Below are 8,852 nucleotides of genomic sequence, written 5' to 3'. Positions count from 1 at the left end.
AGAGTGCCTCTATTTAGCATTGGAGACCCTTAATTTTGTGATGGGCCTTGATACATAGCTCTTTTTCATTCATTCCTTAGACCTTTACAATCTGAAAACTCATGTCCTTCAGTTCTGATAAGTTTTCTTATATTATTATTAGTTTTTAATATATAATTTCCTTTCCAGTATTTTCTTTTTCTATTCTCTCTTTCTGGATTTAAAGTTTTATTCTGGTTTTTTGTATCCTCTCTTTTTCCTCTAACTTTTGGCTTCATATTTAATTTTGATTTTTCCCTTTCATACCAGAGGCTTTCCTTAAAAGGCTGTCATCCTTGGATATTGTAATTCAGCTTAAGCTACACTGTGTGTTTGAATGGAGCTTGTTGGTTGGTGGGCTTTACTGTGGGGCAATTGTATGGCCATCTGGCTTTTTCACAGCGACCCTAAAAAAGGCAATTTCTGGATATCTTTATTCTGTGGTGGTTCAGTTTCTCCAGAGAAGATCCTCTGATCTCCAGCTTGGTGGTATTTATAAGCGTCCCTTGACTTCCTGGAGTACGGGGCTGGGAACTTCCAAGGTCTCACTTTTCAGTTAGCAGACTTTCACTTAATCCCTCACTTTCCCCAAATCTGCATCTTGGTTCTTGAATACAGTATCCTTCTGGTTCAACTTCTTCATAGGCTCTTTCTCATGTACCTCTGAGCTTGACGGAGTGATAATATGTAAAGAGCATTAAAATGAATTTATCTAGGCAGAAATTTTGGAATCTGACCTTTCTTAGGTGCTGACACTATCTCCTCAGAGAGAGATGGCTGTGAATGGCTGGATACTTGCAGGATTTCATGGATATCATGTCCTTCCATTGCCTCCAGGTTTAGAGTCTCTTTTCTAATTCCCGTGTTCCTTTTGCTCATAGTATTTTATGCCTGAAAGGAATCCAGCCCTATTGGTATGTAAAATTTTGGTATAACTCTTAGACAATTATTTGTTTGTGTCAGACCTGTGCAGTGGGGCTCAGACAAACCTCCATTTTGTGCATTGTTGGGGTGACGGCAGGTGGAGAAGTGGAAAGAGGTTGGTGAAGAAAATGTAATGTTTGACTGGAAACATCTTTGTGGGACTGTCCCTTTGACCAATGTTTCTTTCCTGGTTTCCTAGTGCAAATCTACTGAGTAGTCATTGCCCATTTTAAAAGCCACTGGATTTTGAAAGTTGTCACTAATTCTGGCAACAAAAAAAGCTTGGTGTTTCACTTAAAGGACTTCAAAATTAGACCAAAAGAAGATTTTTGACGGGGTGTGGGAAATGGAGCTGATGACTCTTTACACACTTGAAATGAAACCATTAACGCTGTGCTATCCGTTATAATGCACATAAGTGACTTTAAATTTTTTACAAGCCTCATTAAAAAGGATTAAAAGAAACAGGTGAAACTAATTTTAATAATATACTTTATCTGAGTCACTCTTTCCAAAACATTATCACGTCAACATGTAATCGATATAAAACGTCACTGAGTTATGCAACATTTTCAGGTGTGTCCTGAGTCTTTGAAACCGGGTGTGTATTGTACTCCTCCAGCACATGTCAGCTGGGACTTAGTCACATTGCAAGTCCTTAATGTGGCCGCTGGTCACTGTATGGGACAGCACCGGCTCTTAAATCATTCATTACCAATGGGAGGCAATGGGTTGTGACTATAATCTGTAAGCTTCCAGTGAAAAATTGCTGCATCGGAACCATTCAAATGTAAAGCAGGTGTGTCTGTCAACAAGCATTGCTCCGTTGAGCTGAGAAAAATCTGGGCCTGCTGAACATAAGGCCTTGGGAGCCACTGAATGGAAACAGGCTTTCGGTCTGGAGGACCAGCTCCCATTAGCTTAGGAAGTCCTGGGCATTTTCCTTTCCTGAGGCGTCCAGTATTTTTCCTCAGTTTACAGATTAAGACTTTTATTTTCCCGGTTTCCAACGTGTCCTGTGTAGCAACTAAGGTATATTTTATGAGTCTCCGGGGAATTTCTGGAATTCAGATGGAATTCCATCAATGGTGTGCTAATGAGCGAACCAGGACAGGCTCCATCTTCTCTCTGGGCTGGATGGGCCTGAAACCAGTTACAACTAATTTCTGCAGTAATCGAACAAGCGTGAATTCAAATAATATGCTCCTTTGTCTCACAATATATTCAGCTTCTGGGGATCCCAAATGTATTATCAAGATGACCTAATTCATTCGCACTCTACAGACCGGCTGTTTGGGTTGGTAAATACCCCATTTTATCTGTCTGCTTCATTCCATGAGCTATTGTTTATTGCTCCTAAGAGAGACAAGGCTGGGGGAGGAGAGTGGGGTTACCCCCTTTCTAGACCAGCTGGGCCCTCCTGTTCCAGGTTCTAAGACTACCTTTGCTGCTCTGTCCTCCATGCTTCTCACACACAGGACGGAGAGACATTCATGGAGACAGACGGAAATGCACCCAGAAACCCCTGTTTGACTTTCAGAGGATCAGCAGGGTTTTTTGTTTTTGTTTTGTTTTGTTTTTTCTGTCTGCGTGAAAGACGGTACCTTGAAATTTTCCAGTCCTGGCCAACTCTTCAGACAAACAGCCTGCTTGTTGTCAAATCGCCAACTCAGGCCAAGGCACCTCCTGCCCCTGGTCTGCTTGACTCCCAGCAGTCCTCTGCAACGAGCCGCTCACACTTCTAAAAAGATGACATTTTAGCAGTCTGTTTATAAAACGGCCAAAGGAATATTTATCATGAGGTGCAAACAAAAGAGGCACTGGAGAGAAATGTTTTTCGCCAGGTTTTCCAGAACCCTGAAATCTGCCTCCCAGCCTCCCGGACACCTCTTGTTTCCCTGAGCAGCCCCACAAATATCAGAAGAACATGATTCAGCAGAACCGTGGCCCTGGAAGGCGGACACACGCTGTGTGAACACTCAGGCCGGGCAGTCTGTGATGGTTAGACGTGTCACAATCTGCCACGACTGTGTCCAAGGGATTATTAAAAGAATATGCTGAGGGGAAATTTTTCTGATTACAGCAAGAGTCCAAAAGGTTAAGGAATTGCTGAGTTAAAATATCCCTGACTGACTGGAGTTGCCCCTGGCGTTATATTACATTTTGACAGGCCGCCCATGTTGGAAAACAGACACTTCCTTCAACAAGATGGTGATAAATCAATTATTCTCCAGGAGCAGCGGCCATTGGAGCATAGATTTAAGAGTCTTACGCAGTTTTCTCTAGTGACTTATCCAGCTTGCTGTCTGCGAACTTGTTTGAACCTCTTCGGGGAAATACCAGAATCAGAAGTTAATGTCCTGAAGAGAAGCTACCATCAGAACATTACTCATTAACTGAGAAAACCTGAAAATAACCAGAAAGATCTGGCTGCAGTCATTGATGCCAGACCAACATGGAGCCGCTGTCTCTTTCCTCCAGAGGTCACCAGCCAGGCCATCCACGACACACTTGGAAAACCAGGGAAATAAACTCTGATGGACCACCTAGCCTGCGTTACACTGTTCAAGCTCAGAAGGGTGCAAAGTGACAAGGTGTTCCCAGCACCACAGGATTCCCCCAACACTAACCTCAGTCAGATGTTTACGGCCAAGGTACAATCCACCTCAGATCCAAACAGCTCTGGCTGGGCTAGGTGCCTCTCTCTCCCTCCTCTCTCTCTTTCTTCTCTCCACTTTTGCTCTTTCTCTCTCTCTCAACCAGCAAATGGAAATGGAGATTTAAGGAGTGGGGGGCAGAGATGGGAGTCAGACGAATTTCACGGTGTCCTGGGCAAGGAGAAAGACAAACCCCTTTGCCCCTAATAATTAAAAGCTTCTCAGAGGAGCCACTTTCTGGCCAGAGCAGGAGGTGTGCAAGGGACTGAGGTAAGTCCCATACTGACATATTTGTTTACCTGACTGCTTCTTTCCTGGGCTGTGGGCACCCTGAAGGCAAGATCTATGTCTTAAGGTCTTCCTTTAAAACAATGTGTATTTTTTTCTAACTATGGAAGAAATCCATGCTCATTATAGAAAAACTGAAAAATACAAACATATTTTTATATAGCTTTCGAATAGTATTTGGAACATAACAGGCACTCAATAAGATTGTGTTGGAAGAAAGGAAGGAAAGGAGAAGTCAAGGATTCAGATAACTGTGACATCAATCTCCTCATTAAAGTGTACATAATTCAGCAGTGGTCACGTGGGGCACTGAGTCAGGAAGTGCTAAAGCCCAGAGCTGTTCAGGGTGTGGTTCAGGTTCACAAGCTGCCTGTGGCTCTGGCTGCCACCCCTGTCTTTGGTCTCAGGAGTTTATCAGGAGGTATAAAGTGAATTTATTGCATTGCGAGGAACTGAGATTACTTAGCTTGGAGAGGAGAAGCCTTGGGAACAACTTAAGAATTACTATGGCAATATTATCTCTATTATAAAAAGTAGTAAAGTTTATTAGAGACAAATTGGAAAATATAAATAAATCCCTTGGAGTTGCAAGCCTGTTGACAGTTTGGCACGTTCTCCCCAAGTATGTTTTCTAGACATACGTTTTTGTCATTTGTTCTTTTTCCATCTTTGGGATCATGCTCAATCCGTGAAGGGTCACGAGCTGTCACTGGTGATGAAACCCATGTGGTTGGTCTAACTAGAACTGGAAAAGACCCAGTGGAAACTTATATAAAATGCCAAAATGCATGACACCCAGCATTGGCAAGCGTGGTTTCCTGCAGCCGTTGTGTTAGTAATAAAAGTATGTATAAGATGTCCTGGGTTAAGAGGCAAAATGAACTGTGTGGACAGAGAGGGTTGTCTGTCATTCCAGTAAACAACAAACGTTGGCTGCCATCAAGCCATCAGCCAGGGCACCACCGCCAACCACGATGTGCCCTGCCGGGAGTTCAGGACTCAGGATGGAGGAAAAACAGGATACTGACCCTAGATAGTTCAGATGCATATCAAAGGAATAGTTTCAATGAGCCCAGACTCTTTCATCTTCCCATAGGTAGAAAAGCACTAAAATCATTAACTTGAGATGTCTGCGTTTTGTGATTAGCAGTGATCTTTTGATGTTCCACTACTGTCCGCCCCACCCCCACAAAAACTCCTATATATCCCGGCTCCTCCCTTACCTCTTTGGAACAGTTCCTCAGAGCTATCTGAGAGGCTGCCTCCCCAATTACAGTCCTCAGTAAGGTCCCTGAATAAAACATAGCTAGCCACTTTTAGATTGGGCATTTTTTTTTTTTTTTCAGTTAACTCTTTATTCTGGGTTGTGGTCAAAAGGTTTAAAAAATACTGTACAATATTTCTTTCTGCATATTCCACCGACCAATTTAATAGAGAAGTGGTTATATGGCATTGTATTGTTAGTGGAAACATCACTGTAATTAGTAGTCTAATATGCCACCAAGTGGATGTACTATAATTTACCTAATCTTCTCCTACTGCTGGGCATTTAGATCACTTCATTATTATAAAATATATAGAAATTTAAAATATTTCTGCATAGTTTTTTTCTACTTTTAAGATTAGATTCCCCCAAATAAAATGATTACATTAAAGGATATGACTTAGGAAATGCTCAGAGAGCTCCATGCTTAATGCCAGAGGCACAGACACTATTTTGATAAGTTATTCTTCCCCCATCCCCAGCCCACACTTTCAAAGACTCCTATGGGAGTTGAAGTGCAGCTGGCAACGTGCACTTTGGATTTTCTTATTGAGAAAAGTTATCAAGAAGTAAACAAAAGTCAAGCATAGCCTATTGAAGCTTTGTTTCTGTTAAGCCATCAATCTCTCCCGACCTAGGACAAATACTTCCCAAGTGAGGGTTGTATGCCATTAAGTTAACCTTATTTGATGGATATACATGCCATTAGACGACCTTGAATCAATACGGATATTGCTCCTTTACCATTCTCTCCCAATCCTCAAGTCTCTGTCAGGTGCCAGTATATCTTTAAACACTTGCTGTTTCCCCTGTATTAGGATGTGATTGGTTGCTAAAAACAGAAAACCCAACTCAGGATGTTCTCAAGGCCTGAAATAGCCTAGAGGGCAGGAGGGAGGAGTCCTGGCTGGTCTGCTGAGCTGGCTCTGGGGCATCTAGTATCTGGCCTCACTCTTGGGCTGGCAGTAGCTCTTCCCATGGCTGAGGCTGCTCCAGGGAGGGCATTTGTACTCAACATTGGCCCCAGTCAGCATCCAGAGGAAGAGATGCATTATCTTTCAGGGTCTCTCAAAAGAGAGAAAAAAAATTTTTTTCCCAGAAGCCTCCAGGAAATTTCCTCCTCATGTTTCATCAACACAAATTGGCTCACACGGCCTTTCCTGAACAATCCTAATGGCCAAGAGTAGCCCTAAGCCTTAGGCCTAGGTCTGAAGCAAGGGGTCAGTGTGCTAGGTGACTAAACAAGACTCTCCAATCCCTTGTTAACAGAGAGCAGACCTCTGTCTGGATACCTTTAGGCAAACAACAGTGTCTGGCTTACTTTGAATAACACAAGGGTGTTTGGTTTTGCTTTTCTTTTTTCTCCCCCATTGCCTTCTCTTGATGGCAAATACTACTGATTTCTTATTTACAGTTGTAATAAAAAATTTTGTTTTTAATTATCATTCGGTTTTAAAATGTAATTTAGGAGATGTGGATGCCTATCTGGAGTGGGGAGTCAAAAGTACCTCTCTGAGTGGGGGATGGGAACGTCCGTGGCGCAGTCATTGCGGGAGAACCGGGCCAGGGTCGCTGGGGCCATGCTTAGATCTCGTGAGGTTTCGGCAGCTCCAGACTAGAAGTGGAGGCAGCTTCTCGCGAGAGCCCGTGCTGAGGGCTCTGCGCGGAGAGAGCTTGCTGCTGCTGTCACAGGGGTGTATCCTGAGCTGCCGAAGCTGCCGTCCTGAACTCTCATGCGGCTCCTCTGATCCCATTGTTTCCTTTAGATTCACTGGGGCCTGTCCGCTCTCAGAGCCCAAAATTTGGGGTGTGCGGTTCCACGGCCTGGGGCCTAGAGACCTAACAGTAGCAACAGCCAGTGGCCGCCCTCCTCTTTCGGAGTACAAGCGCCGCAGGGACGCAAAAGCCTGCCCAGGCATGTAGAGAAAATGGAAGACGATACTGATTTTGAAGCAATGCTTGAGGTTCGTCAGAAGAAGACTTGCCTAACAATATCTCACCTCTACTCTCGTGAATTCACCTTTGATGCCAGTGTGAACTGTCAGTCAGAAGGATGAGAACAAGGTGAGCAGTGCTAACGGTCATGAAGAACGTAGCCAAACAGTACTTTGCATTAAAATTTAGATCTTCTTGTATGGAAGAGGTCAAATCCAGTTATAGCAAAACACCTTTACATTAGAGGCCATATAACCAAAAAGTGCACATGTTACCAGAAGAGGGGGGACCTGCTTCTAGGGCCCAAGAGTGGTCTCTTTAACACTTGGAAGTGAATTGCCCAAGGAGACACACATACTGACAAAAACAAAAGACTTTATTGGAAAGAGGTGCTCAAGGGGAGAGCAGCAGGGTCAGGGAACCCAGGAGAACTGCTCTGCCCCGTGGCTCGCAGTCTCAGGTTTTACGGTAATGGGGTTACCTTCCAGGTTGTCTCTGGCCAATCATCTTGCTTGTGTCCATATTTGGTCTAATTCATGGTCCTTCCTGGTGGTGCCTGTGCATCTCTCAGCCAAGATGGATTCCAGGGTGAGGGTTTCTGGGAGGTTGGGCTGGTGTCTCCTCCCCCCTTTTGACCCCTCCCGAACTCTCCCCGTTAGTTTTCCGAGGCAGCACCGTGTTCCTTATCGGGACCTCCTGTTGTGAGACAACAGGTGCAAGCAGTTATTATTGTGCCTGGCCAAGGTGGGTGGTTTCCGTCAATGGTCCCCTAAAACAAAGGCCCAGCCCAGTGGACTACTTACTTACTTCAATGATGTTTAGTACAAAATTCCACGGCCACTAAAGACTTTGGAAAGTCCCTTTTTTTTTTTTAAATGATTTTTTTTTAAATTTATTTATTTCTATTTATGGCTGTGTTGGGTCTTCGTTTCTCTGCGAGGGCTTTCTCTAGTTGTGGCAAGCGGGGGCCACTCTTCATCGCGGTGCGCGGGCCTCTCACTATCGCGGCCTCTCTTGTTGCGGAGCACAGGCTCCAGACGCGCAGGCTCAGTAGTTGTGGCTCACGGGCCCAGTTGCTCCGCGGCATGTGGGATCCTCCCAGACCAGGGCTCGAACCCGTGTCCCCTGCACTGGCAGGCAGATTCTCAACCACTGCGCCACCAGGGAAGCCCGGAAAGTCCCTTTTAAGTTGCAACAGAACTTGTCTATTAGTGTGGATTTTGATGACACTTCTTTAGTTAACTTAATAAATGTTTTTGGAGCTTCAAAAAAAATGTAATTTAATTTAGAGAAAAAGTTTAATTAAAGACTAGGACACATGATAGATCCATGAATGTGGTAAAAATTATGAAGGTGATAAGAAAATGAGAACTTTGAGGAGCATCATCAAGCTATTACCTCCAGGCTAACAGATGTTTGGGCCTTCTAAATAAACAAAGTTAGATGTAAGAGACATTATCAGATCAGCTTCTCAGTTCCTATGGTTGTAGCCTGAAGGGTTCTCAACCCCAGCTGGATGGCTTAGTCTGTGCGGGCTGCTGTAACAAAATACCACAGACAAGGTGGCTTATAAACAACAGATCTTTATTTCTCACAGTTCTGGAGGCTGGCAGTCTAAGATGAAGGTGCTAGCGTGGTTGGGTGAGGACTCTGTTCCAGGTTGCAGACTTCTCTTTGTATACTTACGTGGTGGAAAGTGTAGGGCAGCTGTCTCGGGCCTCAGTTATAAGGGCATTAATCTCATCCATGAGAACTTTGCGTTCTCA

At 44.1% G+C, this 8,852-nt stretch overlaps 1 long non-coding RNA gene across 5 annotated transcripts in view; it reads left to right on the top strand.

The window, feature by feature from the left end:
* Nucleotides 1-3,261: 3,261 nt before the first annotated feature.
* LOC118893856 overlaps nt 3,262-8,852 on the top strand; it is a 92,692-nt gene continuing 87,101 nt past the window's right edge. For 4 of the 5 annotated variants that reach the window (XR_005019622.1, XR_005019619.1, XR_005019620.1 and 1 more), the window contains exon 1: nt 3,603-3,869. This is a non-coding gene — a long non-coding RNA (uncharacterized LOC118893856). The other variant, XR_005019623.1, reaches the window with a different exon arrangement.

Source organism: Balaenoptera musculus, chromosome 4, assembly GCF_009873245.2.
Source record: "Balaenoptera musculus isolate JJ_BM4_2016_0621 chromosome 4, mBalMus1.pri.v3, whole genome shotgun sequence".
NCBI classification, from domain to species: Eukaryota; Metazoa; Chordata; class Mammalia; order Artiodactyla; family Balaenopteridae; genus Balaenoptera; species Balaenoptera musculus.
Note: the sequence above shows the minus strand (reverse complement) of the source record. Positions and strands in the feature narration are given on the sequence as shown.